The sequence below is a fragment of the Schistocerca nitens genome, chromosome 7 (genome assembly GCF_023898315.1).
Source record: "Schistocerca nitens isolate TAMUIC-IGC-003100 chromosome 7, iqSchNite1.1, whole genome shotgun sequence".
NCBI lineage: Eukaryota > Metazoa > Arthropoda > Insecta > Orthoptera > Acrididae > Schistocerca > Schistocerca nitens.
Window position 1 is genome coordinate 390740509 of NC_064620.1, and position 17429 is coordinate 390757937.

Genomic DNA, 17429 nt, shown 5'->3' on the forward strand with positions numbered 1-17429 from the left:
TATAAGAACACTGCGAGTTGCAATCTTACTAGGCACTCGATTCTGTAAAGAATTTATATTTATGAAAGTAAGTAGAATTATTTAACTGTAGGCTTATTCGTTGAATATATCTGATTTAACTAACTGTGTAAACTTTTTATGTTTGGTAGACAGTCACCTCTGTACGACGTATTGACATGGCTGGCAAATTATTCTAATATTGAGATTTAGATTTGAGTCCGCACCTACCGCAGCAGTCCTTGGAAACGATTTAAATACGAAGTCCGATTATTTGAGTCTTATTTCGCGGTCAACTACGAATAACATTGCATTTACGAAAAAGCCATTGTCAAGCATCTGATACCAAATAATTAAACATCCACGTTCCAGATAAGCAAATATTAATTACAACCAATCACTGTCATACATATACAATAATTAATATTTATATTTGATTTTATTTATTTTATAGACTCCATTAATTAAAAACCAACTAAAATGAGCTATGTGGTAAGAATTCTTTGCAACATCACTAGTGCTTAAACAGTGCCATACATTTTGCTCATGTACATCATTACTGAGGTATGGTATCATTTTCTGATTAAATGTACATCACACCAAAACAGTTAAGACGAAACAAAAGACAGTTATGAGAGTAGTCTAACAAGCAAGCAGCAGAAAACCATGGAAACCTTTATGATATGAAGATGGTATCTGTTCTTTCAGACATGTCTGAAAGAACAGATACCATCTTAATATAGTTAAAGTTAACCAGCCATTGACCTTCTTCTTCTGTGCTGGATGCACACACATTGCCCGAACTCTTATGGAACTCCGTAAGATAGTCTGCCACGGGTAATGAGTGTAGTGGGCAGGGGCGCTACGGATGTAGTGTGTGGACATTAAGTTGGGAATGTGAGTCTCACAGGTAGGGTGCAAGGGATAAATCCCTGCAGTCACATTATCCTCTGTGCCCTCAGTGGCTCAGATGGATAGAGCGTCTGCCATGTAAGCAGGAGATCCCGGGTTCGGGTCCCGGTCGGGGCACATATTTTCAACTGTCCCCGTTGATGTATATCAATGCCTGTGAACAGCTTAGGGTCTTGATTTAATTATCATTTTCATGGTAACCTTTGTTTAAATGTGTAAAAATCTTACTCCTTCTCTGCATTTATATATTGGAAGCAGTTATGCATGTTGAAAATGAATACTCAGGAAAGAAAACTTTTTTACTCAAAACAAAATTTACATGTACACATTTACTCTGCAAACCACCATGAAATGGGTAGCAGAAGGTACGTCACATTGTACCAGTAATTAGGGTGTCTTCCTGTTGCATTCACATATGGAGCATGGGAAGAGCAATTGTTTGAATGCCCCTGTGCATGCACTAATTATTCTAATTTTATCCTCATGATCCTTATGTGAGCATTACATAGGGAGTTGTAGGTTGTAGTATATTTATAGAGTCATGATTTAAACCTGGTTCTTGAAATTAATAGGTATTGTCCATTATCACAGTACCATACCAGGTCAAAAACTGACATACATGTTTGTCATTGCAAGACCACACTGTGCAAAAAAAGGGGTATCCTTCGCACTGCAAAACTGCTTTTATTCAGTCTTCCAGTATTTTATGCATGAAAATATGTAGTTCATACTTTTCATTGTAAAAATTAGTTTTAAATATATGGTATATACTTAAATTTGTAACTGTTCATTATATGGATCGAACTAGTTCTAAAAATTTAAATGCCATATATTTGCCAGTTGTTGGCACATACAATATACATACAATGCACACATTACATATAAGCTGTATTTCCTTTAGAGCTTATCATAGACAGATCAACAGAGTAGAAAGCAAATAAACAAATAAAAACATGTAAAAATATTTACTCTCCAATGCCTTATGCACAATATATGTACCGAAAAAGAGATTTATAAAGACAAATAAACAATACAGTATGAGTTATCATTATTCACAGTGTCAAACAGTGGGAACTCCAGGTAGGAATATCAACATTGTAGGAAAAGATAGATTGCTACTTACTGTAAAGAAGACAGGCACAATTAAAAGACACTTACCCAAAGCTTTTGGCCAAAGTCCTCATCAGCAAAAGAGAAACATATACCATTCATACACACAAGCAAGCGCACCTCATGCACACATGCAACTTTGCCCAGAATGCAACTATCATGTGAGATGAAAGCAACAATATGGAGGGGTGGGGAAGGGGAAGGGCTAGTAGCGTAGTTGTCTGGAGGAGTGTGCAGGGACTAAAATGCCAACAGGTGCAGCATCAGGTGACTGTGGGACAGGGAGGTGGGGAAAAAAGGACCATAAAAGGAAAGCAGTGGGGAAAGACGGGCAGTTGGATTGTCAGAGGATGGCAAAAAAAAAAAAGAGTGTCAGAGATAAGAATGGGGGGAGATGATAGGACAGAGATGGTGGAAACTGTTGGGTGGAGGGTGTGGGGTCAGTATGTTACCATAGGTTGAGGCTGGACTGGATTATTACGGGAGCAGAGAATGTGTTGTAAGGATAACTCCCATCTGTGCAGGTCTAAAAAGCTGGTGGTGGAGGGGAGGATACAGATTGATTGGGTAGTTCAGCAACCATTGAAATCAAGCATTTTATGTTCAGCTGCATATTGTGTCCCAGGGTGATGTAATTTGCTCTTGGCCACAGTTTGACGGCAGTTCATCCTGTGGACAGCTGGTTGGTAGTCATACCAATATAAAAAGCTGTGCAATGATTGCAGCAGAGCTGGTAAATGACATGGCTGCTTTCACAGGTGGTCTAGTCCCTGATGTTGTTGTTGTGGTCTTCAGTCCTGAGACTGGTTTGATGCAGCTCTCCATGCTATTCTATCCTGTGCAAGCTTCTTCATCTCCCAGTACCTACTGCAACCTACATCCTTCTGAATCTGCTTAGTGTATTCATCTCTCGGTCTCCCTCTACGATTTTTACCCTCCACGCTGCCCTCCAATACCAAATCTGTGATTCCTCGATGTCTCAGAACATGTCCTACCAACCGATCCCTTCTTCTAGTCAAGTTGTGCCACAAGCTCCTCCTCTCCCCAATTCTATTCAATACCTCCTCATTAGTTATGTGATCAACCCATCTAATCTTCAGCATTCTTCTGTAGCACCACATTTCAAAAGCTTCTATTCTCTTCTTGTCTAAGCTATTTATCGTCCACGTTTCACTTCCATACATGGCTACACTCCATACAAATACTTTGAGAAATGACTTCCTGACGCTTAAATCTATACTCGATGTTAACAAATTTTTCTTCTTAAGAAACGCTTTCCTTGCCATTGCCAGTCTACATTTTATATCCTCTCTACTTTGACCATCATCAGTTATTTTGCTCCCCAAATAGCAAAACTCCTTTACTACTTTAAGTGTCTCATTTCCTAATCTAATTCCCTCAGCATGACCTGACTTAATTCGACTACATTCCATTATCCTCATTTTGCTTTTGTTGATGTTCATCTTATACCCTCCTTTCAAGACACTCCATTCCATTCAATTGCTCTTCCAAGTCCTTTGCTGTCTCTGACAGAATTACAATGTCATCGGCGAACCTCAAAGTTTTTATTTCTTTTCCATGGATTTTAATACCTACTCCGAACTTTTCTTTTGTTTCCTTTATTGCTTGCTCAATATACAGATTGAATAACATCGGGGAGAGGCTACAACCCTGTCTCACTCCTTTCCCAACCACTGCTTCCCTTTCATACCCCTCTACTCTTATAACTGCCATCTGCTTTCTGTACAAATTGTAAATAGCTTTTTGATCTCTGTATTTTACCCCTGCCACCTTCAGAATTTGAAAGAGAGTATTCCAATCAACATTGTCAAAAGCTTTCTCTAAGTCTACAAATGCTAGAAACGTAGGTTTGCCTTTCCTTAATCTTTCTTCTAAGATAAGTCGTAGGGTCAGTATTGCCTCACGTGTTCCAACATTTCTACGGAATCCAAACTGATCTTCCCCCAGGTCGGCTTCTATCAGTTCTTCCATTCGTCTGTAAAGAATTCGTGTTAGTATTTTGCAGCTGTGACTTATTAAACTGATAGTTCGATAATTTTCACATCTGTCAACATCTGCTTTCTTTGGGATTGGAATTATTATATTCTTCTTGAAGGCTGAGGGTATTTCGCCTGTCTCATACATCTTGCTCACCAGATGGTAGAGTTTTGTCAGGACTGGCTCTCCCAAGGTTGTCAGTAGTTCTAATGGAATGTTGTCTACTCCGGGGGCCTTGTTTCGACTCAGGTCTTTCAGTGCTCTGTCAAACTCTTCACGCAGTATCATATCTCCCATTACATCTTCATCTACATCCTCTTCCATTTCCATAATATTGTCCTCAAGTACATCGTCCTTGTATAGGCCCTCTATATACTCCTTCCACCTTTCTGCTTTCCCTTCTTTGCTTAGAACTGGGTTTCCATCTGAGCTCTTGATATTCATGCAAGTGGTTCTCCTTTCTCCAAAGGTCTCTTTAATTTTCCTGTAGGCAGTATCAATCTTACCCCTAGTGAGATAAGCCTCTACATCCTTACATTTGTCCGCTAACCATCCCTGCTTAGCCATTTTGCACTTCCTGTCGATATCATTTTTGAGACGTTTGTATTCCTTTTTGCCTGCTTCATTTACTGCGTTTTTATATTTTCCCCTTTCATCAATTAAATTCAATATTTCTTCTGTTACCCTGATGAGGTAGGATAAACCTGTGGAAGGACTGGAATAGGAAGTGCTGGGTGGGTGGATTGGGCAGTACTTGCACCTGGGTCTTCCACAGGGACGTGATCCTTGTGGCAAGGGGTTGGGATTAGGAGTGGCATAGGGATGGACTAGGATGTTATGGAGGTTGGTGGGGGGACATAACACCACTTTAGGAGGGATGGGAAGGATCTCAGGTAGTATGTCCCTCATTTCAAGGCATGATGATAGGTAAACAAGCCTATGATGGCACATAAACAGGTTGGCACGGGAGGGTGCCATGTGGGTGCCTATGGCTGTGCCATTGATTTGCTTGTATACCTTCCCTTCAAAGGAGAACTACTCCTCCCTTGATGGGAAGCTATACAGACAAATCTGCAGCACAGCCATGGGCAACTGCATGGAATCCTCCTATGCCTAAGTGTTTACAGGTCATCTAGAGGAGACCTTCATAGCCTCGCAAAATGCCAAACCCCAAGTCTGGTTAAGGTTCATTGACGATACCTTCATGATATGTACTCAGGGCAAAGACATTCTATCTTCATTCCTTCACAATCTCAACACCTTCTCTCCTATCCACTTCACCTGGTCCTCCTCAACCCAGTGTGCCACCTTCCTGGACATCAACCTTCTCCTCTCTGATGGCTCTGTTCACACATCTGTCCACATTATACTTATCAACCACCAACAGTATCTGCAATTTAATAGCTGTCATCCCTTTCACACACACACACACACACACACACACACACACACACACACACACAAATGGCTTCCTTACAGCCTGGCCACCTGAGGATGGCATATCTGCAGTGACAAGAACTCCCTTGCTCAGCATGCAGAGGGTTTTATCAAAGCCTAAGCAGACAGACCCTACTCCCAGACTTAGTCCACAAACAGATTTCTCACGCCAGTTCCCCTCACATCCCCAATCCTCCCACCACCCCCAAAAACCAACCACAAAGGAGTGCCCCCTATGTCACCCACTACCATTCTGGACTGGAATAACTGAACCACATCCTTCTCCAGGGCTTTGATTACCCATCGTCATGGCCTGAAATGAGGGACGTCCCACCTGAGATCCTTCCCATCGTTCCTAAAGTGGTGTTATGTCTCCCACCAACCTCTACAACATTCTAGTCTATCCCTCCATCCCTGTGTCACTCCTAACGCCAACCCCTTGCCACAAGGATCATATTCCTGTGGAAGACCCAGGTGGAAGTACTGCCCAATCCACCCACCCAGCACTTACTTCACAACTTAAATGAACTTCGAACAGATTATATAAAAACAAGAATATTTCAGACAATATCAAGCAATGTCGGTACAAGCTAGTTAGAACCTGCGTGTACTTAATTGTGGAACCAAACTACACAAGAACTCCTTCAAACAATATTAATGTTAGCTTTATTGATCACAGCCACAGGCGACGGCAAAGAACACACAGCTTGTTCAATTGTTCTGAGTGTGCAATTGAAAATAACATGCAGGGAACGAAAGAATCAAAGTTATCTCATAACTATGCATGAACAATTTCCAGTATGAAGATACAAAACAATAAAAAAACATAATCAATTAATAACAAAAACAAAACACACATTTATAAAAAACAGTGCCCCTGGTGGCTGGCACGAAATGTTTGAAGGCTCGATTGTTTCTAAACATACACAGACGACTCGCACAATACAACACTAGGTAACTGCACAATGTTACCACATTGGCCCCCATGGTGGAAATGGAGCATTATTTCACATAGCAGGCTGGTAAGTGGATGCAGCGACCGGGTCTTAAGATACAAGTTGGTAGTTCCACTGCTGTTATAATCTGCGCTGGTGGCTCTGAAGATGGTGATGAAGTGGCTGTTGGATGATGCCGTCGTCTTGGAAGTTAAAGCGTTGTTGCTTCTTGGAAGATTTAAGCCAGTTTAACCTTGTCTATAGAAACAGTTACCTTTCCGTTTATTGATATGTCAGTTGTCTTTTCCCCCTTTGCGACTACACAGTAGGGTCCTCAGTATGGCAGTTGCAACGGCGGTTTGATGACATCCGTGCGTAACATGATGTGTGAACAGATTTTTGAGTCTTGATGCATGAAGGTGGTTGCTTTACCATGTCTGTGAGGCAAGTGTGGGTGGATACGGGCTACGTGCTCTCATAGCTGGTGTAGGAACTCTAGTTGATCATCCCTTCATTGTGACAGAGCATTTCCTTCCACAAATTTCCCTGGAAGCCTCAATATCTTGCTGTACCACAGTTCTGCTGAAGAAGTGTCTAGATCTGGTTTGCAAGTGTTTCTGAGGCCAAGTAGGGAAGACCCTTGGACCACTCAATGTCGTGTCACATTAGTGCTGCCTTAAGTGAGCAATGCCAGTTCTCAACCAACCCATTGCTTGTGGTGAGCTGTGCCACAAAACTTCACGAGATGTCTGAACAGGTTGGATTCAAATTGCCGTCCTCTGTTTGTCTTGATGTGTAATGGACAGCCAAAGCATGACAACCAGTACAACATGAAAGCGAAAGCCAGAGTTTCTGCTGTAACTTTGTCCACTGGCACATCTTCCGGCCGGCTGGTATAATGGTCTATCATTGTAAGTATGAAACATTGGCCATCAGACGATGGCAATGGACCAACAACGTCAATGTGGGTGTGACTGAAATGGGCCATTGTGATCGGAAAGTTCCTTTTCGGTGCTTGCATGTGGCAGTGTATCTAGCTGTGTTGGCATTTAAGACAACACCTCGCCCATTCACAGCAGTCTTTCTATATACCTGGACAAATGTAATTATTTGTCACTAGGTGGGTTGTCTATCTAATACTGGGATGACTCCTGTGAAAGTGGTTTCAATGTGGTCATGTCACAATATGGCTTGACATTGATCCCTGGATTTCGGTAAGTTGCAGATCCAACACCAATGTTCCTGCTGATAACAGTCTGTGTAGTTCTTGATGTGATTATTGAGAAGCAGTGAGTTTGCTGTGATCAATCGTGCTAATAATGCTTCCGACCCAAGACAAACAATTGGCCACGACATTGTGGATGTTAGAAATGTGCTTGACTACATGCTGAATTGTGAGATGAACATTAGCTGATTGCATTGCCTAGGTGAACAGTTCATATTGTTCTGACAAAAGATGTAAGTTAGCGGTTTGTGATCGGTGTAGATAACAAAGCCTCAGCTTCCAGGTGAGGTCTAAAGTATTTGACAGGCTCATAAACAGCCAAAGGTTCTCTGTCGTAGGCGCTCCACAACTTTTTTGAGTGTGATAGTTTGTGAGAGGAAAGGCAAGTGATTGCCATGTGTCACTATATCGTTGTTGCGACACTATGCCGATACTTATCTGGATAGCGTCCACCACTACTGCCAAAGGTGAAGCAGGCTCAGGAGGCACCAGAAGTGTGGCATCTGCAATGCTGTTTTTGGCCACTTCCAATGCTACACACATGCTATCAGTCCTGTAATATGCAAGTTATCCTTGTTCTTCTTGTCAGTGAGTGCTGCAATTAACGGTTCTTGTAACTCATCAAAGTGTGGCAAGTGACGGTGATAAAAATTTAATATACTGAGGAACCGACACAATCCCTTGGCCGTATTTGGGTGTGAAATGCTTCCACCTTCTCTGGCAGCGGTAACGATCCTGCTGTGTTATGCTATATCCTAGGAAATCCATTTGGGGCTGGCCAAAGACACATTTGGCGGTGTTCATGACGACACCATAGTGTTCCAACCGCTTAAACACTTCTGTTAAATGCTGCTGATGTTGCTCTGCCGATGATGAAAAAACTAAAATATTGTCCAGGTAAGCGAAATTAAAAGTTAGGCCTTGTAGTACAGAGTTAATGAAGCATTGCCATGTTTGAACAGCATCCCCGAGTCCAAAAGCCAAAAATTGCTCTCAAACAGGCCAGAAGAAGTGATGATCACTGTCTTGGGAATGTCTCGTTCAGCTACAGGGATCTGTGCGTATGCTTTTGCACAGTCCACGACGCTAAAAATAACTGCGCCACTCAATGCATAGTTATAGTCATGCAACAATGGCACTGGGTATCTGCCCGGCATTGTTCTGGCATTCAGAGCCCTATAGTCACTACAAGACCACCATGCACCATCCTTTTTCGGGACCAAATGTAGCGCTGAAGGTCAGGGGCTGTTGGAAGGCCGCATTACACGTTCACAAATCATACTGTTGATCTCTGCTTTCGCAATTTTAAGATGTGGAGCCAAACATCCTGGTCTGCGAGACATGGGAGGGCTGTCGGTCCACTTTATGTAGTGAATATTGTTGTGCCTTGCCTCCTTAGGCGCTCCAGGAGGACATGTCAGAGCCGAAAATCCATTCAGCAGCTCCATGTGCTCGCCGTCCGTCACCTGTATTACTTTGGCAGTACGAACGGTTGCATTCCGCCAAAATTTGGATGCTGTTGAGCCTATGGTGTTGTCAACTAGGTGTGAGTACTTCGAGTCCAGCAGTGGATTAGAATGGGCAAGGAATTCCACTCCGATGATTGGTTTGCCAACGTATGCAACAGTAACATCCCACACAAAAGCTCATCATAAACCCAGGTCTAGTTCCAAGCGCAGGGAGCCGTTCATTGTTCTGACTGAGTTGTTTGCAGCAGTCAGACAGAGTAATGCGGGTGGGCACTTCCTGTGTAACATAGTCCGTCAGTGAACGTCCAAATTGGACACATTGTCTATTAAATATTTCCGGCCAGACTGCTGATCACTAACAAGCAGGCATGGAGACTTGCATCAGGGACATACAAAATATTTTCCATTTACAACTGTACCATTTATCGCTTTGTGTTATTTTGACACAGATTGTTCCTTAACAAAATGCATGCATCTTAGTAACTTGCGTTCCTAATGAAACCACTTCAGAAACTCAAATTCACTGTACAAAATGAAGTATTGCTTATTCGGAGTGATATGCTTTGTAGCACTGCTATCACAATACAATTTATTTACATCAATACAATGTCTTCTAGACAAACCTATTGCGCATAAAGTAAATAGTGTTGCCACTCACCTTCCCTTCTTGTCACGTGCAATTGTAGGCAGGAGCGTTCAGTTGACACTCCGCTGCCCAGTGACCTAGTTATTTTCATTTATTGCATGGAAATTTTTCATTTGCTTGCTCTTTCGACATTTTGCTCTTCCATGTTGTAGAAATGACAAATGCAGTTACATCCATTGCATTTTGTTCACAGAGTTCAGTGATACAAAGTTTTTCAATAAGTAGGTTCTAACTCTGACTTAAGCTGGTATCGTCTTGTAGAGGTCTTTAAAATTATCAAATTCCTTTCCTAGCGTTGATAAAATTAGACTGTTGAATATTCTTTCAGACAACGTGTTCTCTTCACGTTTCGTTAATTCGTCATTTAGATCAACAAATAACCTCTGCTGCTTAGCCATGTGTAAGCTAATATTTCTGTTTCATCGCGTTTGAACTGCAAAAAGTTTTCAATTTCTGTGTTCAGACACTGCGTGCTGCTACATTCAAATTGGGCAAGTAGCTTGTCCCATATTTCTTTAGCATTTCTACACACCAAAATGTGTTCAGCAACAGGTTTGCCTAGCGCACATGCTATAAGACTTACTGCTTTCGTGTCATTCTTTTTGCCATTCTGCATATGCTGCCTTCTGTTCAGTAGTAGAATCCCGAGGCAACACAACAGGTTTGCGCGTATCGATAACAATAATTTCGAGTTCATATAAAGGGAGCACCATAGACCTGTGCCATTTCCATTCTGCCCAATCGTCAGGCCCCTCAAGTTTGTCAATATTCACTCTGTAATCTCCAATTGTAGCCATGTTCTTACCATAGAACTCATTTCAACAAAAAATTCTCCTGCCAGCACACACTGGTTTGAATCAAATTTTTTCCAGAAAAAACTGCACTTTGTTCTTTAGATGTGGTCTGGACCCATAACCTGTTGTAAATAATAATGTCTGAACAACAGTTTTCTTTGTGAATGCTATATTTTCCCAGGATACAGCTTTACTTAAAAAGACTATATAAAAACAAGAATATTTTAGAAAATATCAAGGAATAACATTTTACATTGAATGCTAAAACATTTTTCCTAGATAAGGATTACATAATTTAAAAGTTTGATTTTGTGTGTAGATATTTTGATTAGGTAGTAAAATATAATATTACCTAACCAAAATATCTACACACAAAATCAAACTTTTAAAATTATGTAAACCCCATCTTTTGCTTAAACATTTAAATATTTAGGACATTTACAGAACTTAAATAATATTTAGAAACCTTCTCATCATCAGGTTCCATTGAACAAATATCTCCAGTTCACTAGTATAGATGATATTCATGTTGTAAAAATGCATAAATTTGGAGTCTTGCACAGAATTACAAGAAAATAAAATCATTGCCCTAAATGCCAGAGTTATTTCTTACAATATGCTATTACTAGCACTAAACAATTATGGAAAAGGAAAAGCCACTATGTATGGATTTGGTGTTTTATATAGCAATATGTCACAGTAATTACAGCAGTAGGGTCAAACTTTGGTGGAAATGGGTGCAAGTCCCCACCTGACCATTTTAATCATTCTGGTATAGGTCTTGCATGAGTTCCCTAAAAATGAGACAAATACTGGGCAGGTTCTTTAAATAAGGCTATGGCTAATTCTTATCTTTGTGTTCAATCTCCAATGACTTCACTATAAAAAGGGTGTTAAATTCTAACTTCGCTTACTCCATGTCATTTTGAATATACAAAATTAGCACAACTGTGGCCTGCAATTTGCTGAAGTAATTTTAGAGCTATAAAAGATATGGATTAAGGGAAATTTTCAAATCAGTGAAAATATGTAGAAGATGCTACAAATCTAAGCACTTCCAACAGTTTCAGTGCCATGCAAAATGTACACTCACTACAATACAAGGGCAATTTTATAAGTCAGAATAATTTCTGCAGGAGCAAAGCAGCAAACCATTGTTTGTTGGCAATCACCTAAAGCAATCACTTTGTGTACAGTATAGCAGATGGATAAAAATGATTTGTGTGCTGCTGTTAAACATTTTAATATGAAGGATTGGACAATCAAGCTGAGAAAAACTGAGTTGACTGAGGTGGACGCTGAGTGTACACCAGCACCGGAGATTATTTATGGACTCTGGACCAATAATGTGATTACAAATGCAAAGGATGCAAAGCTCACTCAGACTGATTAGTTGAGTTCATTACATAGAAAACCAATGAGAACATGAGTTGACAATAATAATAATAATAATAATAATGCTTTATTTGTCCATAATAACTTTTACAATCGTGGACATAGTCAGTCAGTACATACATGAACAATAATAATAGTTTAGTAGTAGAAATAAAGTACATACAACATTAAAAATCCTTGATGGAGTACAAACATTTAGCAATTAACAGCTGCTTTAATTTTATTTTAAATATGTTCCCTTTTAACATTTTTATGGTATTTGGCAGTCTGTTGTAAAAAAATCTTCCAGCAGAAAATGGATTATGATCGGTTGCTTTTTTATTTCTGAATTTTATGTCTTAATCCTCTTTCTTCCTTGCATTATAACTATTGATATCACTATTTATTATACTGTGCTCCATATTTTCTTTTACAAACAGTATAGTCCTTAGAACATATAATGAATACACTGTTAGTATATTATACTTAATGAAGTATTCTCTACAGGATTGACGTTTACTAATATTCACTATTATCCTAATTGCTCTCTTCTGGGCTCCAAAAGCCCTATCCATGTATACCATTGGTGCCCCGCCCCAAATCTCAATACCGTATTGTAGGTGGGAGTGTATAATACCAAAATAGATTTGTCTTAAGACTGGTGACGCTAATATGCTAGAAAGGCATTTTAGCAGGTAGGTATTACATGAGATTTTTTTACACATGTAGCTGATGTGTTCCTTCCAGGTAAGATATTCATCAACTATAATACCCAGGAATTTATGTTTATCAATTGTTTCAATTGATAACTCTGGCTCAGTATCCGCTTGTCTTGATTTGTAACTTAGCATAAACTCCATTAGAATTGTCTTTTCCTTATTTAATGCCAATTTATTTTTAGTCATATAGTCTGTGATGAGGCTAGTGTTCTTCATATTATTTTGCACTACTAGCTGTTTTGTAGGGCCCCAGCTTATGAAGGAGGTGTCGTCGGCATAATTCACAAGGTCTGCATTATTTGGAATTATATCATTGATGTACACAATGAACAGAAAAGGCCCAATAATACTCCCAATAATACTCCACAGTTAAGAATTTTATAAGATGATTTTACTGTTTGTATAAGTCCCCCGGTTGTATGATACAACTTAATACATGGTCTCCTGTCAGCAAGGTACAATCTTAACAAATCTAATGTTTGCAGATGACACAAACTTTGTAGTAACTGACATAAACCGGGTATTGCCAACATCTGCAACCAGAGTTATAGAATAATTGCAAAATTGGTTTGAAGTGAACAAATTAACCATAAATATCTCTAAAACTAATTATATCCATTACAGGAAAGCAAAGTCACACTCTGATCTAGATCTCAGAATACAAAATAAAGAAATTGTGAGAGTTGCTACCACAAAATTCTTAGGTGTACACATAGATGAAAATTTAGTCTTGAAATCCCATATCCTGTATCTCTCGCATAAGTTAAGCTCTGCTTGCTTTGCTTTACGCGTTATTAGCTTTGTATGTAGTAGGGAATGTAGCAGAGCTGTTTACTTTGCTTATATACATTCTGCTATTACCTATGGCCTCATCTTCTGGGGTCATAGTAAGAAAAATCTCAAAACCATCTTCACTCTACAAAACCAAGCTGTTAGAATAATTACCAACAGTTCAAGGCTAACTCCTTCAAAGCAATTATTTTAACAGCTGAATATTCTACCCCTACCGTGCCTCTATATACAGAAAAGCGTAATTAATGTAAAACGAAATATTAACAATTTCCAACCCAACTTGGATCTACATACTTACAAAACAAGAAAGTGCAATGACATTCATATAAAAAGAGTTAACAAGGCTTTGGCACAGAAACAAACAAACATACAAGGAAGCAGATTGTATAACAAACTACCGGTAAAGATAAAAGAAATAAAAAAATTGTCTTCATTTAAAGAAGCAGTATTCAAATTTTTAATGACCAACTGCTATTATAGTGTAAAAGAATACCTGGAATAGCTTCATATTAAACAATTATATTTATGTACTCTGTGCCAATAGTAATTTTTATCTGACTGTTGCTATGATCTAAATAAATAATATGTACAAAAGTGCTAGAATTGTATGTGTTATATCTAAATATCAACTGTGTATTCCATGTAAAAAGTCTTTCTCATACATCAATGTAAATAATCAAAGTTGTACATGCTATTTCAATGTGGTCTGATGTTATGTAGTCTACTATGCACATCTGTATTTTGTATAGTATTGTTCACCCTATATATATATATATATATATATATATATATATATATATATATATATATATATATATATATATATATACTATGTATTTTTTGATGAAATCCATGCAATGTAAATTGTCTCTGGATGAATAAACTACTACTACTACTACTACTACTCCTCTGACCCCAGAAGTTTCTAACTTATGTAGAATAATGGAGTGATTTACAGTATCAAAAGCCTTAGATAGGTCTAGAAAGGTGCCAATAATTTTGTTTCCATCATCAAGTTTATTCAATACTGCTTAAATAAATGTGGCTATGGCTGTTATTGTAGACTTGCCCTTCCTGAAACTGTGTTGAAAACTTTTTAATATATTGTACTTAGAGAAAAATGATTTCATTTGATCAAGAAATAGCCTTTCCAACGACTTACTAAGTTCTGATGTCAATGAAATAGACCTATAATTTTGTACATCAGTAGTTTTTCCCTTTTTATGCACTGGTTTTATTTCAGTGACTTTTAACAAGTCAGGAAATGACCCCTGTCTGAAAGAGCTGTTTATTAAATGTTGCACTGGCTTTATTAACTCATTACTGTATTCTTTCAGAAATTTGGCTGAGATGTCATCCCAGCCACTGGATGTACTTGCTTTTAAGTTGGAAATGGTTCTCAGGATTTCCTGTTCTGTAACACACCTCAGGAAGAACGAGTTACTGACATTACTGGGATTTAGCACCTGTGGTGGGTTGATAACATCCTCCTTACTCATTTTACTAAATTGATCTATGAATCTCTTGCATACTTCTTTTGGGTCACTAACCAATTTTTCATTGTCCCTTATTATTATGTTGTTACACAATGCCTTGTCATTCCCCCCACTTTCCTTCTTTACTATATTCCATGCTGTTTCACTAACATTACAGGATTGACTCATCTGTTCTGCGTACTTCTGTGCCTTTAATGTCTTAAGTGCTTCCCTATAGGTTTTTCTACAGGAGTAAGCAAGGTGCATGGGGTAGCTGATATTGTATGTGTCTCAGTAAATTAGTGCAGTGTGTTCCACATGAAAAACTAAATATGAATATGCAGTGGGCGCTGGGCCAGCTGATTTATTGTTATAAACTTAATCAAAACAGTAATTCAGCATATAAGGTGACAAGGTGTCGACACAATCCACACACTTTTTAGCACAGTTTCATGGCACCTGGATTCATCATCACACTCTAGTGTTCACTATTCAGTCATTCATTCATTGTGTTACATAATTACTTTAGAGAAGGATAACCTTCAAGGATGCGGAATGAATCAAGGTACATGTCAACAGGAGACAAGCAACTCATAGAAAATGAAGCTGTACACTGCATTAACCCTTTAATGCTACATGTTCCAAATTTGCATCATATGAAAGTGATGCCAATAAATGGAAAGTTAACAGTTTTTGAGCACTAGTGACAGTAGGTGCAGATTCTATATGAAATTTCCAGCACATAAACACAAGAAGTTATCATCATTGTTTGGAGAATTACAGCTAGATACAGAGGTAAGAGGTGACTATTTGTTTCTTCTCTAGTATCTGTGGCGTGGCATAAATCACTAGTTGCACTTGCAAGTGAATTCAAAAATTCTGCTTGTGTAAAATACGGGTCATTAGGCTCTTGTGTACCTCTATAGGTGCATGCTTGAGATGAAATCAACTGAAGCAAAAGCAAATATTTCTGTTGATTTGTAGCACTGGACTACCTCAGAGACCAACAATGTGGAAATTTTGATGAATAGCTAATACACTGAAGCTTTTATTTTATTAGCAATCCCTGAGCTGTTAATCCTCCATGAAATGCAAATGACATTTCAATGCTCTTGTGCTGTGTGTGGAAAGGCACTGCAATGGTTTCAAAATTCCCTGTAATATAGAAAATGATATAATAAAATTCAAATCCAGAGCAGCAGAGGGATTGTGAAAGCAAGGAAAAGACATGACAAAATAAGTCAGGTGGGCCCTCAGTCAGTATAGAGCCAGAATTATTATACAAGAAGCAACAGGTTCCACCAAAGCCAATTCCAGATGAGTTTAACTGAATGGATGTGGTAGGTCATTGGCCTCAGTTTACAGACACAAAGCAAAGATGTAAAAGACCAAATTGTAAAGGTCATACAGTATTCATGTGCAGTAAGTGTAACAGTCATCTTTTTCTAAGAATTTTGAGAATAAGGCTTCATTATCATTAAAAAGTATGTTACCATGCATATTTAATTTTTAACCATGTAAATCCTACCAATGCATCATCAAAAAGTTAAATAAAAACCTTGTACTAAATTTATTAATTTATTTTATTTTGCATATGGCAATAGAGCGACAATATTTTATATAAGTACAACAATATGTAAACAAAATGTGTAAAACAAAACAATGTGTAAATAGTACATGTGTAAAAAACAAGCAATAGCACAAAAGGATAAAGTACAAACACTCAAGACAAAATAACTACACATTAAAAGCTTGGCAAGCCTGACTAGAAACTCATTTATATATTTAAAGCTCAATATCTAGATTGCACAGCCAATCCAAAGCAGAGGGTTTCACATATATGACCTCAGAGACAGGTCCAACGTATCTTCTTAAGGGGCATTCCACAATAATATGGTGGACGTTCTGTTCTGGTGCTCCACAGTCACAGGCTGGTGAGTCGCATAGACCCCACTTGTACTTGTATACATTGGATCTTGCATGGCCTGTTCTGATACGGTTTAATTTAGTCCAGGTACATCTCTTCAGGTCAAAGCCTGGTAATTCCAGAGTAGGATCTTGGATACCTTGTTTATTAATTCCAGAATCATTCCAAAAGTGCCGCCATTGCTCCTTGATGTCAGGTTGATGTTCTTGTGTATTAACCCATATAGGCTTCCGTGACTTCAAGCAGGTCGATGGTATTTCGTTCAAAACATCATGGATTGGTAGATTCTGTGGGTAATTTGAGTCATGAATTTTTGACCACTCTCTTGCTGCTGCTTCTTGCCTTCTCAATTGTGGTGGTGGGGTATTGCTTAGAATATGTAGCCAATGGACTGGGGTGGATTTAATAGTACCTGTTATTATCCTCGTGCACTCGTTCAACTGGACGTCGGTTTTCTTAGTATGAGTGCTCGAATGCCCGACAGCAGAGCAATATTCGGCAACATGATACACCAGGGCTATTGTGGCAGTACGTAAGGTGGATGCTTGAGCTCCCCAAGTCGAGCCAGCCAATTTTCTCAGGATGTTGTAGCGACTCTTTAGTTTTTGGCTTACATTTT